At 40.5% G+C, this 22079-nt stretch overlaps 1 protein-coding gene and 1 long non-coding RNA gene across 2 annotated transcripts in view; one reads left to right on the forward strand and one right to left on the reverse strand.

Annotated features, from left to right (window-relative positions):
• Positions 1-22079, reverse strand: part of LOC120558537 (zinc finger protein 239-like) — a 360504-nt gene that overhangs the window by 158324 nt on the left and 180101 nt on the right. The window lies entirely within an intron of this gene.
• LOC120559441 lies at positions 1208-18332 on the forward strand. Its single transcript, XR_005639283.1, has 3 exons — positions 1208-1273; positions 16252-16297; positions 18261-18332. It is a non-coding gene; the product is annotated as an uncharacterized LOC120559441 (long non-coding RNA).

Genomic DNA, 22079 nt, shown 5'->3' on the forward strand with positions numbered 1-22079 from the left:
TTTAAAAAAAAAATCCAATTTAAGATTTAAATTGATTTTTTTCTCCCTCTACTTAAAATCAATCTGCAGATGACAAGGATTTTTTTCAAAACAAGTTTTATTTTGTTTTGACTCATACACACACGCACACACATGGGGCATGTATACCATTATGATTATTCATGCCAATTTTGTGGAAATATAAATTGGTTTGAGGTTTTTCTTTTGGGGGGCTATATATTCAACAACAACAAAACGGATGCGTGAGATAAAGCTGTTTTCACACATACAGGTAATTCACTTCTCGTTCCTCGCTAAAAGTTCAAATCATTTTAACGTTATTGCGCAACCTTGCCCCTATTTTCACCTGTTGCTGAGTAACGTACGTTAACATCCCATGGGCTCTTGAATGTAGCATACCTGTAGCAAGCTCCTTCGTAGCGATAAAAACAAACGTCGATTGCGATTGCAAGTTACTTAAGCCGCTACAGACCTCCATCACAGCTCGGTTGTATCAGCAGCATTTAGTGGATCTGTTGAGCCGCAAAAGAGTTCCTCAACACCGCCTCTGGTGCCCCGCATGGTGCTCCTTCAGGTCAGCTGTAGCTGGTGGTTCAGTTACCGAGAATAGATGACTCTCAGCCGGGGACAGTGCACTGCGAGCGGCCGGTCATTTCGGCGGAGATTACAGATAAGTAAGTAATGAAACGACTGGTTAAGAAAATAATTAATGTTAGTCCCTGTCGCTGCCATGTTGTTTGTGTATCTCTATGGCAAACGCGCGGGGGGAGGGATGAGCCCGTTCGGAGCTACGGGAGCCCAGAGAGGAGCGTCGGCGGATGTTAAGGAGAAAATCGACTTTTCATTTAAACAAATCCACGTTAACTACACATTCGAGTTAATCGATAAAATCGATTTATCGCCCAGCCCTACTACAGCACGTGATGACGGCGCAATGTCCATGAGTAGGCTACCATGAATACACTCTAAGAAATGGCTGTACTTTTACAGTACAGCACAGCAAAATCCTACAGAATAATACCGTATTATACCATTACAGCACGGTACTGGAGCTAATATTGCATTCTGGGTAATATTCGTGAAGCGGGAATCTTATACAGTACCGTACAGTACATTTCTTGCTTACTGTAACTCTGCTGCTACCTTGCTGTAAGTTACTGTACTGATTACTGTAAGTTCAGCCACCCGACGTCATGACACGCCCCCTCCTCGGAGCTGGAAGACCGTTGCATCGATCGTGGAGAGACCAGAGATATTGAGTTCTAGCTAGTAGGTGAGTTTGAATTTTTCATTTCATACATCAAGGCTTAACAGGATATTGTGCAATGGTACGCTCAAGTTTACGCCAGTAGCATTTAAGTATGTGAGAAGGCGAATATCGCCGGTCAAGCAACCAGAACATTTTCCAGTAGCTAGCGCACTACCCAGAGTGATCAAGAATGACTCTGGCACATGCAGGGAAAAGAAGCTAGCAGCTAAGCCAGAACAGCATAGGCTACTTGCAGTGTAGAACTAGTATAATACTCGCTTTCTTTTACCCTCTTTCAGGGAAAGAAATAGTAGAAACAAATGTAGTGCCTCTATAGAATCTCAATTTTGCAGTGATAAATCCTTAGTAAAAAGTTGAGTGTAGTCAGTTTGCTAACACAATTAGCTTGCTGTTGTGTAGCTAACCAAAGGTAGCTTGGGAACATTCTTAATTTATTGAAATGTAATGATAGGCTATTTCAATGTCATTTAACGTGTAATAGAGTCAAATAACCAAGGTTTGTAACAGTGGGCTTTATTATCTCGCTCTAGTTAGAAGTTCATCACGAATGAGCCTAGTTGTTTGACTGACAGATTGTTATAAGCCGTAAAATAAACACAAAAGTGCTTATCACAGCTAGAGTGAATTGATTATGCATACAGTTAAACTGAAGCATTTCTCTGTCAATAGTTAGCTAGGCTACTTGTCTTCTGCTTGAGATGCATTGAAATGTAATAGCTACATGCGGTGTTGAGGTTACGGTAGCAAGTTACGTTCCTCCAGTGTCAGCGTGTGTGTGTGTGTATGTGTGTGTGTGTGTGTGTGTGTGTGTGTGTAGGCCTACCCACACAGCAGGAGACTCCTAAGCGGATCCGCCTTTAAGTCGCCAAACCCGCGTGACTGTCACATTCGTTTTGGCGCCGCCCAGAGGATCAGCTCCGCCTCCGGGCAGCACCGTAAATTCTACTGTCAAACAGCAGATCCTGAGCGGACCCGTGTCGGATCCGCATAAGTGGACGCGCCTTTACTGTAACGGTTGAACTACAGTTGCTACATCAAGAGCCGAGACAAGAGAGTCATATCAGTGGAGATTTTCTTTCCTGGGACACGGTTGCACTGAACTGTCTGGGTAAGTGTATTGATTTATTGATATATTGCGACATTCACAGCAAACATTGGCCTTTGTGGTTTTTTAATGATCATGTATATTAATGATTGTAATGATGTTGTTTGATATTAGGACTTTTGTGCAACATGCTATTGTTAGCTGAGAGGTGATGATCATGTAGCCTATTTGATTTAAAATGGGATAGTAATTTCGGCAGAATATGTTATGGTAGTGTGATTAAAAAAAACAGTTATCTGGTTTGGTCTGTTTTTCACCGCAGCGTTCGCTAACGTTAGCTTCTTGTTTCATCTGGGGTCTGATAAACAGTAAATTCATCTAGATTGAGTGACAAGTAGCCATAGACAGTAGCTAGTACTCGCCCTGTTGTTTTTTTGGTTGCCATGACTTCGCGAGTGATGACGTCCTGTCACTGTTCCAGTTGCTCGCCCTAAAGAGCGGATGACAGTTGGCTTGAGTTCAGTAGACAGTCCTTCCAGAAAAATGCGGTGATGAAAAATCCTTAATTATGTGGCACGTTTTCTTAAAAAAAATGTGATGGAATATGCGGGATATTTATGCAATTTTATGCGATGAAATTGCAGGAACTTGCAAAAACTGCGGTTTGAGAAAAAAGAGAAAAAAAGTGATTTCCCCCAAAGCTTTTCGTTGTGTAATTACGTCACTTCATAACGTTCCCATGGCAACCGGGGAAAATGGCTGCTGTTGTGTTCTCTTAATACATCCATGTGAAGTAAACGCAACATTTTTCAACTTTCTGCTAAGATATATGTGACTTTTTTGCAACGAAAATGCGGGGATTATGAAATCATTCAAACCCCGCATATTTTGGTGTGTGTTCCCATGTCAATGCATGATTAAATGCATGATGAAAAATATCACATATCACAATAACACATTTTGAATGTCCTACGTCAACAACATCCAATGGGTTTTATATAAGCCTTCCTTCAACTTGTGTTACCAAGTGCAGAGAACAAAACATTAACCAAAAAAATAATCACACAATTGTGCACATCATTAAAAATGTAGGCTATTTTAGGTTATCTGACAGGATTGAATTAAAGGTCAAAATAATACTAGTTTCTCATGACATAATATTGTTCCAAATATAAAAAAAAAAAAAGATAAATTTTTTACTGTTAAATGAATACCAACTTAATCAAATTTATTTTCACACAAACAAAGGAAATGTCAAGGCCAAGCAGAGATAGGCCACGAAAAACACGTCCCACCTGGATTGAGATTTTTTTGAAATGCATTCAGTTTCAATGTAAATCTAGGTCTATGTGGGGCCGAATCAGAAGTGCATTCCACATTTTCAATGTTGCTCTATTTCTCTGTTCTTGTCTAGTTTGTAGCAATGAAACAGACAACACCACCATTCAACAATGTATTTATTTAAATACAACATTAGAAATGATAACTTTTACACACCTGATCAACATGTCTTTGTGAAATGTCTCTTTTAGAACAAAAATGAATAGAAAGACTGTGCCGGTCTCCTTATCAACCTTAAGACGAAGGACACGTGTAGACGTTCAAAAAAGGCTTCATCAAATTAGGACAGACTTGACTGACATGGACATGACAGGAATAGAGGTAGATGACAGAGTTCTTTCTGAGGACACTGCCCCACCCTCTTCAGCTGCACATGCAATGCCAGAGGTGCAAGTTGTCACTGAAGATGACATGGAATTGGAGGCAGATTTTGATGATGTGTATTGTGATGGGGATGGGACATCAGGTTCGGATTCTGAAAATGATGATGACCTAACATCACTTTCTGATAACATTGCCAACTGGGCAGTGAGTTTTGGCATTTCAATCGTTGCCCTGACTGCACTGTTGAGTATACTCCATATAACCCATCCCAATCTCCCTAAGGATGGTAGGACCCTTCTCAAGACGAAAACGCATTATGCTATTCAGGAGAAGGCTGGGGGGAACTACCATCACTTTGGCATCCTTTCCTCCTTGAAGGCCACTATAAGCAAATATGCCAAAACACTGGCAGAGGGCATGACATTGGGGCTGCAGATTAATATAGATGGTCTACCTTTATTTAAAAGTTCCACTGTCCAGCTGTGGCCCATCCTTGGCTTACTGGTTACCATCCCCATGAAAGAACCTGTGGTCATTGGGGCGTACTGTGGACCAAAAAAACCTAGTTCGGCCACAGAGTTCCTATCTGATTTTGTCAATGAACTAGAGGAGCTAGAGGCTGGGTTTTGCTTTGGAGATAAGAACCTTAAAATTGAGCTTCATACGGTAGTCTGTGATGCCCCTGCACGGGCCTTTGTGAAAAAAACAAAGGCCCATAATGCTTACCATGGGTGTGATAAGTGCCTACACCCAGGGCAATACCAGAACCGGCATATGACGTTCCCTGGACCAGAGCGCCCCCAGAGAACTGACATCTCATTCAACCTGATGGTTGATGAACTACACCACCACGAGGGTCCGCATCCATTTAAAAACGTCAAGGTTGGCATGGTATCGCAGTTTCCCTTGGATTATATGCATCTAGTGTGTTTGGGCATCGTAAGGAAACTGCTGCAGACCTGGCTCCGGGGTCCGTTAACAGTAAGACTGCCGGCATTAATAGTAGACAGGATGTCAAGCAAACTCCAGTCAATGAGGCCCTACGTGCCAATTGAGTTTGCCAGGAGACCACGGTCGCTTAGGGAGTTGGACCGTTGGAAGGCGACTGAATTCCGACAGTTTTTACTGTACACTGGCCCTGTGGTGCTGGCGGGATTCCTAGACCGGAACATGTACCACAATTTCATGCTCCTGTCAACTGCTATATCCATTTTGGTAAGCCCTGAACATCTCAACCTTGCTGACTATGCCGGACAAATGCTAAAATCTTTTGTAAGCCATTTTGGTGAGCTGTATGGGACAGACCAGATTGTGTACAATGTCCACTGTCTGGTCCACCTGGCAGACAAGGTGAAGAGGCATGGCTGTCTGGACTCTTTTTCAGCGTTCCCATATGAGAACCACCACGGGAAAATTAAAAAACTCATTAGAAAACCTGAGTTCCCACTAGCTCAGCTCATTCGGCGCCTTTCGGAGGTTACAGCTACCAAATTGGATGCTGATGCAGACATTGCACTGAAAAAGGAGCATTTTGTGGGCCCAATTGTTGTTGGCATGGGAGTTCATGCGCAATATGGGGAAATGCGTTGTGAAAGGTGGACCGTCAAATTAACAACAGGGGACAACATGTTTCTGGTGGGGGATAAAGTCTGCCTTATCAAAAACATTATCCAAAATGATAATGGTGTGTACGCTATTTACACTGAATTTTCCCGGCAGTCTCCATTCTATACCTACCCCTTCAACTCCGACAGAATGAACATATTTGTTGTAAATGATGCATCTGACGAACTGAAGTCGGTTGAGGTGTCAGTGCTGCGACAGAAATGTGTAGCCTTGCCGTACAGGGATGGTTTCGTGGCCATACCCCTCCTCCACTAAATGGGAAAAAAAAAATCAATCAGTTTAAACAATCAGTTAAAAACTCTTAATATAATAATATAGTTGACTACTGACTTTTGACTATGACTTCCATTACTCTGGATGGAAATTTGCTGTAAGTATTTCACAAAAGTTGGTATTTTTCCATGTATACACAACACCCATGAATTCATGTTTTCAAAATATGAGGTGAAATATTATCCCTCAAAATGCCATGGGGAAATGATATTTTATGCTGAATTTAACATGCATTGACATGTCCCACCTTTCTCAATACCATTGACCGTACATAGTCCACTATATTATTAGCATTATTCAATGTTTTTGTGAGATTATGAAACACCCCAACACATTCTGCCAAAAAAATGCAAAAGTACTCTACGGTTGAGCTGAAGTTCTACTTGACCATTATGACCTGTACTTTTTCCTTCCTTATACTTCTTCCCACCTTGGGGCACCATTCAGGTTAAATTTCAGCCCATCTAACTTGCTTATTTGTATACATTGTAGCCCTACCCTTTTTTGATGATGAATAAATACCTTTTTTCTTTCTTTCTACATTAAGGATGCCTTTTCATCTAATTGAATTCCATGCAAGCGAGGACATTGCTGTTGTGCCAGTTGACTGGTATGATGACGGGATGGTGTACTGGCCCAGCTTTAAGAGCACTGAACGTGTGAAACGGGCAGCTGCTAACGAGGAGAAGCATGAGCCAAACTGGCCAAGATATGACGTAAAGGTCGTCAGAACTTGTGGTATGCCAATTCATAAAATTCTTGTTTAAAAATAATTTCATGGTTGCTTCTCCTTCTGCTTAGAATAACCTATTCTTTCTATTTTCAGAAAATGCACATGCAATTGTCTTTGCCTTGCATTGTTTAAAATGTTCAATTTATATCTGTTGATGCTATTCTTGGCCATGTCTCTCTTGTAAGAGATATTGTGTTCTCAATGAGACCAACCTGGTTAAATAAAGATGATGATGATGATGATGATGATGATGATGATAATAATAATGATACTAACCATCATCATCAATAATAATATTCTGTGCAACTCTACAGCTAATTTGAAACTCATGTTCATTTTAACATATTCAATTTTAGACAACTACAAAGACGCCATCAGGCTAATGAATCAATATCAGACTGGCTGCAACACCTCTGAGCTACAGTCTGAGGCAGAGCAGGAGGGTGAGCTGCCAGAGAAACGAGTCAGGAAGCCAATGTAAGTGTGTTTGGTCTTGTTTTTGTTATGTTTCTACAGTAATAGGAAGGTTATTTCCTGTAGCATTCAAAAATACTATATGCATTATATGTATATTTGGCAATTTTGGGATTGCAATAACCAAAATGATATGGTTACTTAACAGCCATCGTTTTGGGGACTCTGATGAGAGTGAAGAAGAGCCAGAAAATTGTGACTTAGCTTCTCTGAGATCGCCACGACCTTCCAACTTGGCTGGTGTATCAGTTGAAGCCTCAAGCCCAAACCAATTACACTGGCAGAGTAAGGAATAATCTCTTAACATCAAAATAACAAAATCATAATATTAATAATATAGATATGGTTTACATTGTTAGTGCTAAAGATATTCCCCTCTCCTTGTATCCATTCCTCCAGCTCCACCATCTCGCCGAGTGCCAGGCAGCAGAGTCACTACTCCTCAACCTGGAGGAAACTGTCTAGGTAAAGTGGCCCCATCTAGATTAACACAGCAATGGTCAGTCTGTTTCAAATCAACAGATTGCATCTGCATTATCATATCAGATTTTCTGCATACTCTAATGAAATTGCAACTTTCAAAAGATCAAAACCTCAGCCAAATATTTTGTCAGTTAAAAACATCTGCATTCATGCAATATTGCCTGAAAAGTCTCAGCATCCAGGATGCAATATTAAATTCATCATTCATCATCATAAAATTGCATTTGAACACATTGTTTTTCAATGTCAATCCATTCATGGAGTTGAAATAGGTAGTTCATACCAAAATGTTGAAACATACAAATTCATATTCCCCATGACCAGAGATTTTTTGTTTGCCATTGTTTGGCCCTGTAGCTCGCAGCATACCATTGGTTAACAGATCACAACCATTTAATAGCAATTTCTCTCCCTTAGCACCTGACCATGGGGCCGGACCGCAACACCCTTCACCACCTCAACTCCCTGCGCCTGCATTTAACATGAGGAGAGTTACTCAAGGTAGGGACTGATTTCTGAAGTATTAGTGAATTGGAAAGCCCCAAAGTGTATTAGTCATGGTTAACAGATGACTACCATTTAATTAAATTTTTTTTTTCCCTCTCGCACACCGCCCAACTCACTATGGGCTAGGAACGGCAGTCCCTCCTCAACTCCCTCCACCCCCTGCACCAGCCCTCAACATGCGGCGAACAGAGGAGGCCTCTTCAAGCCTGGCCTACAGACCAACATGGCGAGGGGGAAGAATGACCGATACCATTCCCTGCTCTGGTGAGCAATAACTGACAAATCCTCAGGGTCATTCTGTGCCACAGATTTTGGAAAAACATCCCACAACCATCACATATTTTCTTTAAACTTTGTCAATAACTTTTGTCATTAACTATTGTCAATAACTAAGGTCAGAATTATGAGTAATGAGGATAAATACTGAAATGTAATATATTTTATACACTACATTTTAGCTATATTTCACGTGTGTCAACAGCGGCTGAGGTCCACATCCTTAGCCTGCTGGAGACAATTAAACAGCAACAAGACCAGCTTGTGGCAAAGGTGAACTACCTCAGCAGCAGGCTGAACAGCACCCCGGGGCCAGATGTTGAAATGCCGGACAATATCCAGTTTCCCCTGGAACAACTGGAGGCAGTGGAGGCATTTGAAATGTTTTTAAAGGAACCGTCAAATGGCCCAGCTCGACAGAGAGTGGTGAGTTTTCTTACTTAATATGAATCGTGCCATTAGGTTTATTGATTGTCCATGATTATTGCAAATATTCTATCGAACAGCCCTGAACAGGCCTGTCCTGATCCGCCTTTTCCCAGTGGCAAGATTCTGTCAGTGAGCATTCACCCTGCGTTTGACATTGTGTGTAAAGGTGGCACAGGTTCATGAGGGTGTGAGCCAAGTGCATGTTGAGACAAAAAATAATCCAAGAGATCAGGATTTTTAGCATAGAAGTTTTCTATGTCTTTCTACATTTCTGGACGCTTTCAACAGGAACTAAAACATTTTAAATGCAATTTAAGCTTATAAATGTTTATCTTGCTGTCTATTTAAAACAAGATGTCTTTGCCTTTTAGATTTCTTCTTTGGCCACCATTGGAGGTCAGGATGTGAAGAGGGTGACCTGGAACATCCTGGCCAGGCTCTTCACAGATGAGGTATCTCATCAGATCAACTGGAAGGGTGTTAATAACAAAAAGTCTTTCAGTAGGATGGCAACGAAGATCTTGCTTTTCAGTAAGTATATAATTCAAACACACGGTCACTTATTTAGTAGGGGAAATAGGCTACTAAAAATATTCCTGTTAACTAAAAGGGCAGCGCAATAATGATAATAATAAAAAGCCTACCTTTCTGACGTAGTAAATCTTTGAAATTGCTGTGGGATCCCCTCTGCTGTGAGACTCGCTCCTTTTGATTCCTTTAGTTTGTCACTGGCACTGTAAACAGCGTTGACCATGGGTGCGCTTCTAGAAAGTGGAGATGCCAACTTCCGTCACAATCTTGGGCAAGACAGTGGCATACCTGCATTTGTGCGTAAGAGCAAAAGAGCGCAACTACGGTCGAAGTTTGGTGGTTGGAATCACAGTGGATTGTCATGTCAAGAGAAACACACCCCAGGTGTGGGCAACAGGCCCATCATGTTATCGAAGTAAACACATGCAAATGTATTGGCTGCCTGGTGGTTGTGATAGCTTCGCTCGTGTACATTTGTCTTGGCTCTCCATAATAATAATAATAATAATAATAATAATAATAATAAACACTGATGGAATGCAGTTTTGTGTGGGTTGTAAATGACCATGTGAGTTGTATTTTAATTTAGTGTTGCTTTTGGAATGGTTAATCTAACACTAAGGTCTCTGCTGCAACATATAGCTTGAATGTTAAGTTGCTTTGGATAAAACATTACACAACCACACTGATTTATCCACATAGACTCCTGTGCTCTGATCAAATAACCATTTAATACCACTGATATTGTTTGAACATTTTGGATGTCTTTTTTTAAACAAACCTTACCCTGATCACAAATTCATAGTTTACCCACCTCTTATTTTAACCACCACAACCCTGTTTATAACTTTATAATAATTTATAGTCATGTTTCTTTTTTAATTTAATCTCCTTAATACCTATCTCATATTGTATTGTGTACGCATACTTGGCTTTGGATGCCACATACCATAAACATATCTGTCTGTTTGATTACAGGTGCTGTGAGGAAAAACACAGTTGCCACGTAGGCGCGCGCCACGGGAGGTCACCAAGCACGCAATCAGGTGGTTCAACCTGGCAGCGGATCAGGCAACGAGGAGACGTGTCCCTGCCAAGCCACACAAACGGAGTAATAGGATAAATAAGCAATAAACTATATTTTTATTGAACTTCTTGTCGTTCACCAGTTATTCATTTTCTGATATTTTAGCTGTGTATTTCATTGAAGTTGTAGCCTAATGGATACATATTTTATGTCTGCACCGACCACCTAGGCCTATAAAGCACTAAATTAGGTTTTGACCACAAAATGAATGTAAAGTAGCTTAGCCAACGTAGGATACTATCACAAAAACAGAATAGGAAGCTATAACTTATAACTTTCCATAAATGTAAATGACAATTTTATATTTCCATTGAGTAGTGATTACTTTTGTACAGTAAATTGATGTCTGGACTTGAACCTTTTCTGTTAGGCCTATTGACAATATTGTTAGGTTAAAAATACAAGGCAATGCAGATTTAAGATTAGACCTATATTGCTGTAGTAGCCTATAGACTAGGCCTAGTGATAGTTTTATCCTATGGTTTAGTTTATCCTATTTTTATCCTACAGCAAGAACAGAGGGGATTTTGAAAATGAGAAAAACGGGTCCAAAACGGACCCGGGCCAGATGAACCAGGAATTTTATGAGTCCATACGGGTCCGCAGCGGATGTGTTTATCAATTTGCGTGTCCCAAACGGACCCGCCGCGGAGGTAAGGTTTTAATCGCGGATGCGGAGCAGATGCAGCGCGGAGCCGCGGCGGGTCCGCGATCCGCCTTCGTTGCGGATCCGTCACTTCGCGCAAGTGGACGCCGATACGGGTCCGCTTCGCGGATCCGTTCCGGAAGCCGCAATACCTCCGCGCCGGATCCGCCGCGGAGTCCTTTTGCTGTGTGGGTACTCTTAATTTCTTTGCGTAAATGAAAAGTGCACTGAATACTATTGTGTTTTGCCTAATATATTTCTCACGTGTCTTTGATAGTAAAACATGATGTTTAGTGCTCATCCACTTTTCCTAAAAGAGTCTATATTTTCATTTACAATTGTTTTATACACATTACACAAAAGGCAAAGAAAATACAATCACATTTACCTATTTTGGCCATAGCATACACGGTGATATTGACCACTCAGATTTTCGTGGTATTGTTTTTTATCTTTCGCGCGGTTGAAGATGCATCTTGGTTGCTTAGTAACTATCATAGTCTCTGTTAGAGAAACGTCACAAGAGGTCTCGAGTAACAAGTGTGTGCATTACCGATGTGCCGAAGGCACAGCCAGAGTCGGTAACGTAGGCTACTGGAGGAAAAAAGGGCAGCAGCACACGGTCTGAGCAGCGCTGCGCACCACAGTCCACAGCATTCACCATTTAACGGAGACAGTGCCAGGTTAGGTTAGGTTATAAATGTTCAAATAAGATACGTTTAGGAGTTATCTGCCTATTATGAGTTATGTTGAATGAATTTCCATACCATATTTTTCAGATATGAATGTAGCCTACTAGAATTGCCGTTAGCGGTCAATTTATTTGCCAGATTCATACTCTAGTTAGTAGTTATGGAATTCCGGCACGAATTAACAGGCAAAAAACATCGTTTTTTTCCCCATGTCAATTTTGAGATTTTGGGCTATTTGTCTTCAAAATACACATTTAGGTCTTTATTTTACTACACGTTGTCTGTTGTCTACACGTTGTCTGTAGATTTCTCCTAAATTCATCAAAAGTTCGCGTTGCATGCTGCTCCGCGATCGCTGTCTGACTCTGCACTAGATCCCTGCGCGGGACTGTTTCTTCATCCCGCTCCCGCTGAATTTCTGACCATTATTACCGCCCGCACCCGTAACGTATGTGTTACACTCCCGCCCGCACCCGCAAAACTCTGAGAATTTATGCCCGCACAATAGGGTTGGGTACCGAAACTCGGTGCCAATAGGGAACCGGTGCCGACGTAAACGGTAGTAACGAGACCGAATAAGAACGAAAGTTTCGGTGCCTCATTTCGGTGCTTGACTTTACACTACACCTGACAGCATGTAACGTTAGCCTACCTTTAGCTAGCAGCTGGATTAATCACCGGTAAAATGCTGACAGCTAACGTTAAACAGCGTAGTGTGACTGTATTTCACTGTGGAGGACTTCAACAGCGGGATGTAACAGTCTGCAATGCAGCGCAGCAGCAGCTGCCGTTGTCGCAATTCATAGATATACAGTAGTAGTACTAGTAGTACTATGTTTATATGGTCGGAATTAAACAACACAGACGGTGCGTTCACTTGCAGCTGCCGTTGTCGGAATTAAACACCACACACGGTGCGTTCACTCGCAGCTGCCGTTGTCGGAATTAAACAACACAGACGGTGCGTTCACTTGCAGCTGCCGTTGTCGGAATTAAACAACACAGATGGTGCATTCACTTAAAACAGGTTGCCTCGTGGTGCATTCACAGTAATTGTAAAATACCCTTTTCCCATCTGGGGTTCAACAGCAATTTACTGGTGAAATAAGTTGTTATTGTTATAGTTATTACATTATTATTAAATCTTTAATTTTGACCATGGCCTTAGCAATAAACAAGTCACTGACTGTTGTTTACTACCCTTATTTTTTTTCTTCTTCTTTTTTTTTTACTTTATTGAAAAGTACTGGTTCAGGCACCGTTTAGGCACCGGCACCGTTTTAAAAGTATCAATTTAGCACCGGAATCGAAAAAAAAAAAAACGATACTCTACCGCACAATAATAGAGATGTATTGATTATGTGTCTTCTCCCGTCCCGCATGAAAAAACACGTCATTTTATAGGTTAATAAGGAGAAGATGCAGGGAACGAAGGCAGGTGTTTGCTGCTGTGAGAGGGGGAGAAAGGAGCAGAGGATGGACGGAGCCTCGGAGCTCCCCCGTCCTGGGAGCCTCAGAGACGCTGGTGTCTGCTCATAGATATACAGTATAAACTCAGTTAGTATATATATATATATTTATATCTATGGTGTCTGCTGGCGTGGGAGGGTTCCTGGCTACATCCCGATCCCGCGGTGTTTTTTTTTTGGGGTGAGGCTATTTGCACCCCTGGTACAATTAGCAGTATGCTATTTGTACCCTGGTGCAATTAGAAGTGTATGCTATTTGCACCCCTGGTACAATTAGCAGTGTATGCTATTTGCACCCCTGGTACAATTAGCAGTATGCTATTTGTACCCTGGTGCAATTAGAAGTGTATGCTATTTGCACCCCTGGTACAATTAGAAGTGTATGCTATTTGCACCCCTGGTACAAATATCAATGTATGCTATTTGCACCCCTGTGCATTTACAGTACCTTGGCATATATTTACACACAGTTATCCATACTACTCATGTATTACACCTTTTTGGAATATTATCGCCCTGACATTCTTACCCTAACCATAACCATCCCACTCCTCTTGCCTAAACCTAACCAACCCAACCAGAGCAGGCATATTCATGAGTCTTCCCCTACCACCCTGCAAAAAAAAAAATAATAAAAATACGCGTTCGCGGGTCCTGGCTTGCGCAATTGCATGCAAATTATCCAATCCAAATGTAAAAAAATAAGATCAGCACACAGGGGAATCAAACTCCAAACTCCCATACCAAAGGCAAGCACACTAACCACTCACCTAGCAGTTCTTTCAGGAAGTTGAACAACTTTTTACCAGTTGGTTTCTTCAAGCCTCGGTTGCTAGGTAACCATACTGTACACAAAAAAATAGGTACTAACTAACAAACTAACGGTTGTATGCTTTCACTGAAGTCAGAAAGCGCAACTGTAGTATCCATTTTCCGCTAGAAATTCAATTGTTATAAACTTTAGAGACAAAACTTCCCTAATATGCCAGTTTCTGCGGTCATGGAAGATGAACGTCCGCCATGATTTCGGTGCACGCGAGCAACGTTTTGTTGTTGTTACATCACAGGGTGTGAATAGCTCAGCTGTGTGGCCGAGGCTATTCGTACCAGGGTGCAAATAGACACTCCGTTTTTTTTTTAGCCGCCCGCTCCCGCCATAGTAGTGTTAATTTCGTCAGACGAGACGAGACTAAATATGTTCGTCAACGACCTTTTTTTCCACGACTAAGACGAGACGATGACAAAGACTGCGCCAATGTCCAAAAACGCTGACTAAGACTAAATTAACATGTATTATTGTTGACGAAAAAAGACGAGACTAAAATGTTTTGCATAAAATAAAAACTAAGATAAAATCTCTCTTCATTTTCGTCTACAATCGTCTCTACTTTTTCATCATGAGATAGAATATTCAGCTGTTACCGAGACCCGGTGCCCTAACGACCGTTATCTACCGGACCGAATAGCCTGCGCTTCTCTCTGATGCTCCTAAACGGACGTTAGAGTCAACCGAAACATCGCTGCACGGGGCGCTAGTTAACACTACACTTGGCAGCAGGTAACGTTAGCCTACCGTTAGCTAGCAGTTGGATTTAACAGTTAAAATGCTGACAGCTAAACGGTGTAAAGGTTTGTCTCTATTTACAACACGAGACGTACGACAGCCTGTAGCTGCCGTTGTCTGAAAAACAACATGTTGCGTTCACTTGAAATACGCCTCGCCAGTTTCGTGCTGCATTTATTTTATTGTAAAATATCCTTTCCCCATGCAGTGGTTGTTTTTGTCGTTTACTGGTGAAATAATGAAGAGGCTCAATATTTATATAACTTTATAGCATTTATTTATTTTTATAACTATTTGACTGAAATGGTTATCAGAAATAATTTATTTAAAAAAAGACTAAAATGTTTTGACTAAAACTTGACTAAAATGGCGAGACTTTTAGTCGACTAAAACTTGACTAAGATACCTTGAGTTCTCTTTTGACTAAAACTAGACTAAAATGACAAGACTTTTAGTCGACTAAAACTTGACTAACAAAATTTTTTGCCACAAGACTAAGACTAAGACTAAATTAAAAATAGGTGACAAAATTAACACTACGCCATAGACAGTATATAAGGCTCCTGCCCGCAGTAAAGTTTAAACCGCCCGCTCCCGCGGGACCCAATCCCAATGCAGCCCTCTAATCTGCACCCTGTCATCACATATACCCTATGCATATACCGTTTGAAAGCTCTCTCCTGTGTAATTTTGTCCAAATATGGTCATTTCCTTTTCATCAGCAACCAAAAACTTGTGAAAGTAAAAGGGGGGATTTAACTCTCAGAATCGTCACGTGACATGCTCTGACATTTCCGCGATAGTTCAAAATGTCGAAGTGCGTCGAAAATCATCTCAGAGAAGACGAAAAAATTGTCAGAAATGTATTAAATTCTCATATATAAATCTTTAAATGCCGTTTTCTCAAAATTATTTTTTTTTGTCATTCTCCAGTATAAACATCTCAGCCTATGTAGCACCTATGTACACCAAACTTTCCAGTTATACAGTATTCTGAAGATATTTTTCAGGGATTTGTTAATGCATCATTCCTGGCCTGATTTATGTGACACTTTAATCAAAAAATATGGCGCAAATTGATTTTATATATATAGATATATAGATATATATATCTATATATAGATATATTTTGATTTCCTAGGTAATGAAAGCACATATCCTGAAATCCCTCACCTGGCTTTATCATATGTTTAGATCTATCCACTGAAAATATATGCAAAATTGTGCATATTTAATGAGATCATGACTAATTTGCATAATTAAACATATATACATGTGCAAATTAAATACTGTAGCTTTTTATGAATGCAATCTATACATTTTCATCATTCAGCAGACTAGGGGAGACTTTATACTTTTCCTCAAGGTTGGCAGGTCTGACATTTTAGGGAAATCCCACATAATATATATATAAATGTTATTGTATACAGCCTCCACGTGTTGCTAATGTTTTTTGCCTTTTCTCTTTGTCTTTCTTACAGTGAGTGGAGTTGAAAAGGGTCTGACCACCGTGGCAGGTGTTTCCAAGTATGTCCACCTTGAACTGCAAGTCGTGCAGTGTCACAACCACTTTGCTACACACATTCATTAGACATGCAATATCACACAGGAATGTGGCTAATTGCTGGTATGCATGTGGTGTACTTCAGTGCCTATGCAGTTTCAAGAAATTTCAGTCTTTTAGATCCCATATGTATAGATACCACCACGGCAAAGCACAACGTCAAGCTTCAAAATTAGGTCAAGTTTTTCCTCTCATTTGAGTAGGTACCATAAATTAGTTCAAGACAAGGATAAAGCAGATGTCAAACTCTGAGACAGATGTGTTGACAGATGTGATGGATGGAAAAGCCATCAAAGACAATGCTTTGTTAAAAGAATCCCCCTCCTCTTTGTCAATAATTCTGTATCAGGACTCATTTGAGGTAGTCAATCCTCTCAGATCTGGCAAAAAGAAGCATAAAATACTGGCTGTGTACTTGACTCTTGGTGAAATATTACCCCACAATCGCTCATGTGTTGATCCAATGCAGTTAGTACTGCTTTGCAGGGAGGAAGACTTTCGTTTCTTTGGGCAAGAGACAATTTTCTCCCCTCTTTTAGCTGATTTGAAGGATATAGAAGAGGCAGGCTTTGAAACCGATGATAGTAGCAGTCTGAAAGGTGCATTGATAGCCATATCAGGGGACAATCTTGGATCACATTGTGTCGGTGGATTCACAGAGAATTTTAGCAGAAGCAAGAACTTCTGCCGTTATTACTTGATAGACAGGGACACATTTCAGAAACAACCTGAAAAAGTAGGCCTCAAGAGGACAATGGAAAACTACAGAGAGAGTGTCGAGCAACTCGATGGTGACCAAGCTATGGTCAACGGAATTAAATTTGATTCTGTTTTCAATAACCTGAAACACTTTCATGTGTGTAATCCAGGTCTCCCTCCTTGTTTGGGCCATGACCTGTTTGAGGGGGTTGTTTCATATGACTTGGCAATGTACATTAGCCATCTTGTAAATGTTCAGAAAAACTTTACATATGTCCAGTTGAACAGGTGCATCTCACAGTTCACACATTCAGGGAGTGATTCGAACAACAAGCCATGTGAAGTTAACGAAAAGGGGGAGAAACTTGGGGGTCATGCAGCACAGAACTGGTGCTTTTTACGATTGCTTCCTCTTTACATTGGGGATCGTATTAAGAATCCAGTTGACAATGAAGTTTGGCAACTGTGCCTAAAACTGAGGGAAATAGTTGAGCTAATCTGTGCACCAAAAATCAGCCATGGCCAGATTGCATACCTAAAAATTCTCATTGAAGAATATATACACCTCAGAAGTACCATGTTCCCTGATTCCTCGCTAAAAGCCAAACATCACTATGTAGTGCACTATCCGGAGCTCATTCTACATTTTGGCCCTCTAATTCGACTGTGGACCCTACGGTTTGAAAGCAAGCATTGCTATTTCAAACAATGTGCAAGGAGACTGCGCAACTTCAAAAATGTGTGCAGCTCACTTGCAGAAAGGCACCAATTATTGCAGGCTTATTTAAGCACAGGGCAACTGTTTTTTCCAAACATTCAAGTGGTAGGACTAGCAAGCAACTTTGAAGACAAGCTCTACAGTCACGGGATTCAGCAGGCACTCAGCCAGCCGTTGGCCAACAGGAAAAATATAACAGAGTTGTCTGCTGTAGTGTACAAGAATACTAAATATTCTAAGGGGCTTGTTGTGGCAGTGGCAGTTGGTGACAGTGGAATTGTGTTTGGGAAAATTGTATTGATTTTATTAGATCAAAGCAGAGTGCACCTGATTGTGGAGAAGCACCAGTCTGTGTTACTGGTTGATGTTGGTGTTTGCTGCCTGACTCCAGAGGGGGACTACATGTGTCTGGACATAGACAGTCTAGTTGACTTTATTATGACTCATTATGTCTTATGTAGTGTTTCAGTGGTTGCACTTCATCACTCAATTTTTGTCTGATTTTGCAGGTGTTACAATGCCTGAAACAGTGATGGATGCCATCACAGCAGCGCTCCCAAGGCTCGATGAGGATCGTTTGATGGCATTGGTTGAGCGACTGCTTTTGATTGTTGGAATTGAAGAAGTGAAAGATCTTTATGTGAAGGAGGCAGACATTCAGGACATCCTGACACCCCTACATTGCCGCAAACTTATTGAGGCCTTTCAAAGGCGAGGTTTGTCCAATTTTGTAAAAAATAACAATCCTAATCAGCTGCATATTTCTATGCATGTTGTAATAGTGATGACATCAGCATAACACATTTTAAAGGCACGTTTTAAGCATGTAATGTGGAAGTACTCTAAAGTAGCTACTACTTACTATTTAGGGCAAGTAAAAAATAAACTAGTTTTAAAAGTAATTCTCCCACTGATTATAAATGCTTAAATTTACAATCATTATATTATAGTTTCAGAACCAGGGGGGAAATAAGTCAAACTTAGACACTTCTAACATGATATTTTGCTGTGCCAAAATGTTTTTTCACAATAGTTTGTTCCATATCTCAACAGCCAACATAATTGTGTATATATTTATAGAGGTATATATGAATGTATTGGGCAGATCGAAAAATAGTAAATTCTGCTTTTCATCATCTGATAAAACACCTTATACTATTTAATGTAAAAGTAATGATACAAGTGATGATGATAATAATAATAATAAGTAGTATGATGATAAATATCGAATGACACTTTAAAAGAAATGTTTTTCTGTTGGCTCAGGGTGTTCATCTAACTGTGTAACATAGTGATTCATTTATTGACTTTATTTTGTCTTCTTTCAAGTTGCTGCTGTGAAGCCACAGCCAAGCGCAACTCCACCCTCACCTCCATCTCCTGTGCCACACCTTCCCCAGTGTCCACCTAACTGGATCACCAATTTTATTGTGCCTTGGGAGAAAATGGCTCCCACTATCATACTGGCCATTTCTAAGGAGCAAAGGGCAGCCCACTCGGACAGGTTACAAATGATCAGTTATTGTGGACACAATACGTATGCACTGCCCAAACCCCACCAGGCCCCAGTGTGCTCAAATTGCGAAGAATGTGGTCTCTCAATATCCAAAAACATTTGCAGATGTCACAGAAGAGGGTGACTTCATGGGTTCTGGGTACACTTCCCTACTAAATCAGATCAAAACAAGAGTGGAACATGTAAACAGGAACAACACTCTCATTAGAATTTGAAGGCCAAAGACAACAATCGATATTAATGCCTCCCAGTCCCAGACTAAAAATACCTTCACTCAGGTAGACAGTTATGGTTGCATTAACTGGCAGCCTAATGACCTGCCTGAAGGAGAGACGTTAGATTCTCTGGAGGTCAAAAGGCAGATGTTGGTTGCAGTGTACAAAAAGGAAGGACCCAGAGGGGCAGAAAGAGGAATGGTTGATGACCTAATGCAAATAACATACCTAAAGCAGCGGCAACTTATCAACTCCAGTCCTCCTTTCAGAGTCACTGATGTCATGCAAGAGTGGCCGTTTCTTTTCCAAAAAAGATGGCTCTGTTCTCACTTCATGAAGCTGGTTGGGTCTCGAGACTGACCGAGGCTCTGCAAAATAAAGGCAGGCGTGTCATCAACTTCTTCCAGCATCAGAAGTTGAAGTGGAGAAGGGAGATTCAGTGTCTGCTGACTGAGATGGACAATGACTCAAGGACACTACAAGATCAAGATTTTCTGGCAACTTCCGTTGTTCTGCTCTTGATGGCCTACTTCAAAGAGGCGACGGACTCCTTGTTAATGCTGGCAGATGTATGTATATTTCTACCATAAACACCCTTTGTAAGTTTTGCTTAAATAATATACTATAATATATAAATTATATAAGTTTCTGCATAAAAGGAAGTTTTTCCTCTCCACTGTTGCACATTAATGTTGTATTTGCTTTATGTTTTATTATGATATAGGTCACTGCAACCCAGGCAGACATCGAGGCACACTCCCAGACACACCCAGACTCATTATGCTCGGTATTTCTTACGCACACACACACACACACACACACACACACACACACACACCCCTAATTTCCACTGGTTGCGGAACGGCTTCGTGCTCTGCCGTTGGTCAATACCCACCAGGTCCAGATTTGTTGCAGAACTGACTGACAGCTGAAGTCACGAGGACCCTGCTATGCACAAAACTACTACTACTTCTGCTTTTTTTTTTTTTACTTTACTGTTGTAATATTGAATATGCAAATGCATTAAGAATGCAGTGAAGTTCATTTTGCTGGCTTTATTGACACAACAAGGTTGCCTTTAAAATAGCATTGTAGGTAATTGAGTAACAATTTGTCATTTCATTTTCAGGACCTTCAATCATGACAGCAACCAGGTGGATGCTGTCCATTGAGGGAAGTGTCGTCATGACGCTGGACAATAAATTTGTAGCTGCCTTTGGCGTACTATTTGTCAGCTACTACGTCTTTAATGTGGAGTACCAGGAAGCTGCCGCAATTACACTGGAGCTTATTCAGAGGCAAGTGAAATTATTTCTGTTACACTTCTGTAATCAGGTGTGCAAGAGATGGAGCTACAAGTTGCAGAACATGAGGAATTTGAGGACTGGGCATACTTCTTTTTTATTTAATTTATTGATTGTATATATTGCTAACAGGTTTCTGGTCAGGATCAACCCTGAGGAGGGCAAGAAATGCTCTGCCAGACAGGGAGTGAGCAAAAAGACTGGGAGGGTGGTGCAGAAGAAGGTGATGGGCTTCAACCCGCATGTGAACAGCTTCATCCGGTCCCTAATGGAGTTTGAATGGCGGACTTCAAACTGAGGGCCAGTGGAAAGCTGCCAGTGGCCTGCTGGACACCACCAACATGCCATTCAACTGAGGTCCAGTAGGTAACCTTGAGATGGACAATTATATTCCTCTGCCTTCCTAATGGCATTTGCAAGTTTACAACGAGCCCAAAACAACCAGTCAGAGTTGAGGACTCTCTAACACAGTGTCAATGACTGTCCATACAATCAAAGCGCTGTTCAAATATGAATCAACATTCTGTTTTGCCTTTCTCAGCTGACTGAATGAGGAGAATGTGTTTTTTTCACAGATTATCAGATTCATGTGGTACTATCAGGATATAGTGACAGTTGCAGTAAATGTGACAAAAACTTATTTTTTTATCAAAGCTACCAACTGAACTTAGTAGTGAAGATATTGTGATGTTTGTTGCTTGTTATTTCTGTCCTAGGACCTAAAAGTTCCCCTGTCTTTGGGCATGTTTTTAATTTTCTGATCGGTTGCTGCTGCTCAACCTTGATGAAATGTGTGGGTTTGGAGCGTGCACTATAGGGAAAACTGTGTCATGCCTCTGTTTTTTTCTGCATTGCCAAGGGCTTGGTTTATAATAAAATGTATACAAAAATAGATTAAAAGTTTTAAAAATGTTATTTAAAAAATGTGTTTGTAATATGTTTTTTGACAGAATGTTGTCAGTAACATACTTTAGTATTTCAACATTTTTATGAAATAAATGTTAATGTTATTGAAAAATTATTCTTAAAAATGTTTTGAAAAGTGGTTTATATGAATAAAACATTTTTTATGAAGAACATTGTTTGGATTGCAATTTGATTTGTAATGTCATTCTGAAGTATGAGTAATATTTTAGATTATTATATAATTAAAATATATATTATCACAATTAGTAATACAAGCAGTAATACATTACTGCCGCAGAAATTACAGTACAATACAATTTCATGAAATACAGTAAACAGAGAAAATTAAGAATACAATAAAATACTGTTTTATAGTACTACAGTATT

This window comes from Perca fluviatilis, chromosome 5 (assembly GCF_010015445.1).
Source record: "Perca fluviatilis chromosome 5, GENO_Pfluv_1.0, whole genome shotgun sequence".
NCBI lineage: Eukaryota > Metazoa > Chordata > Actinopteri > Perciformes > Percidae > Perca > Perca fluviatilis.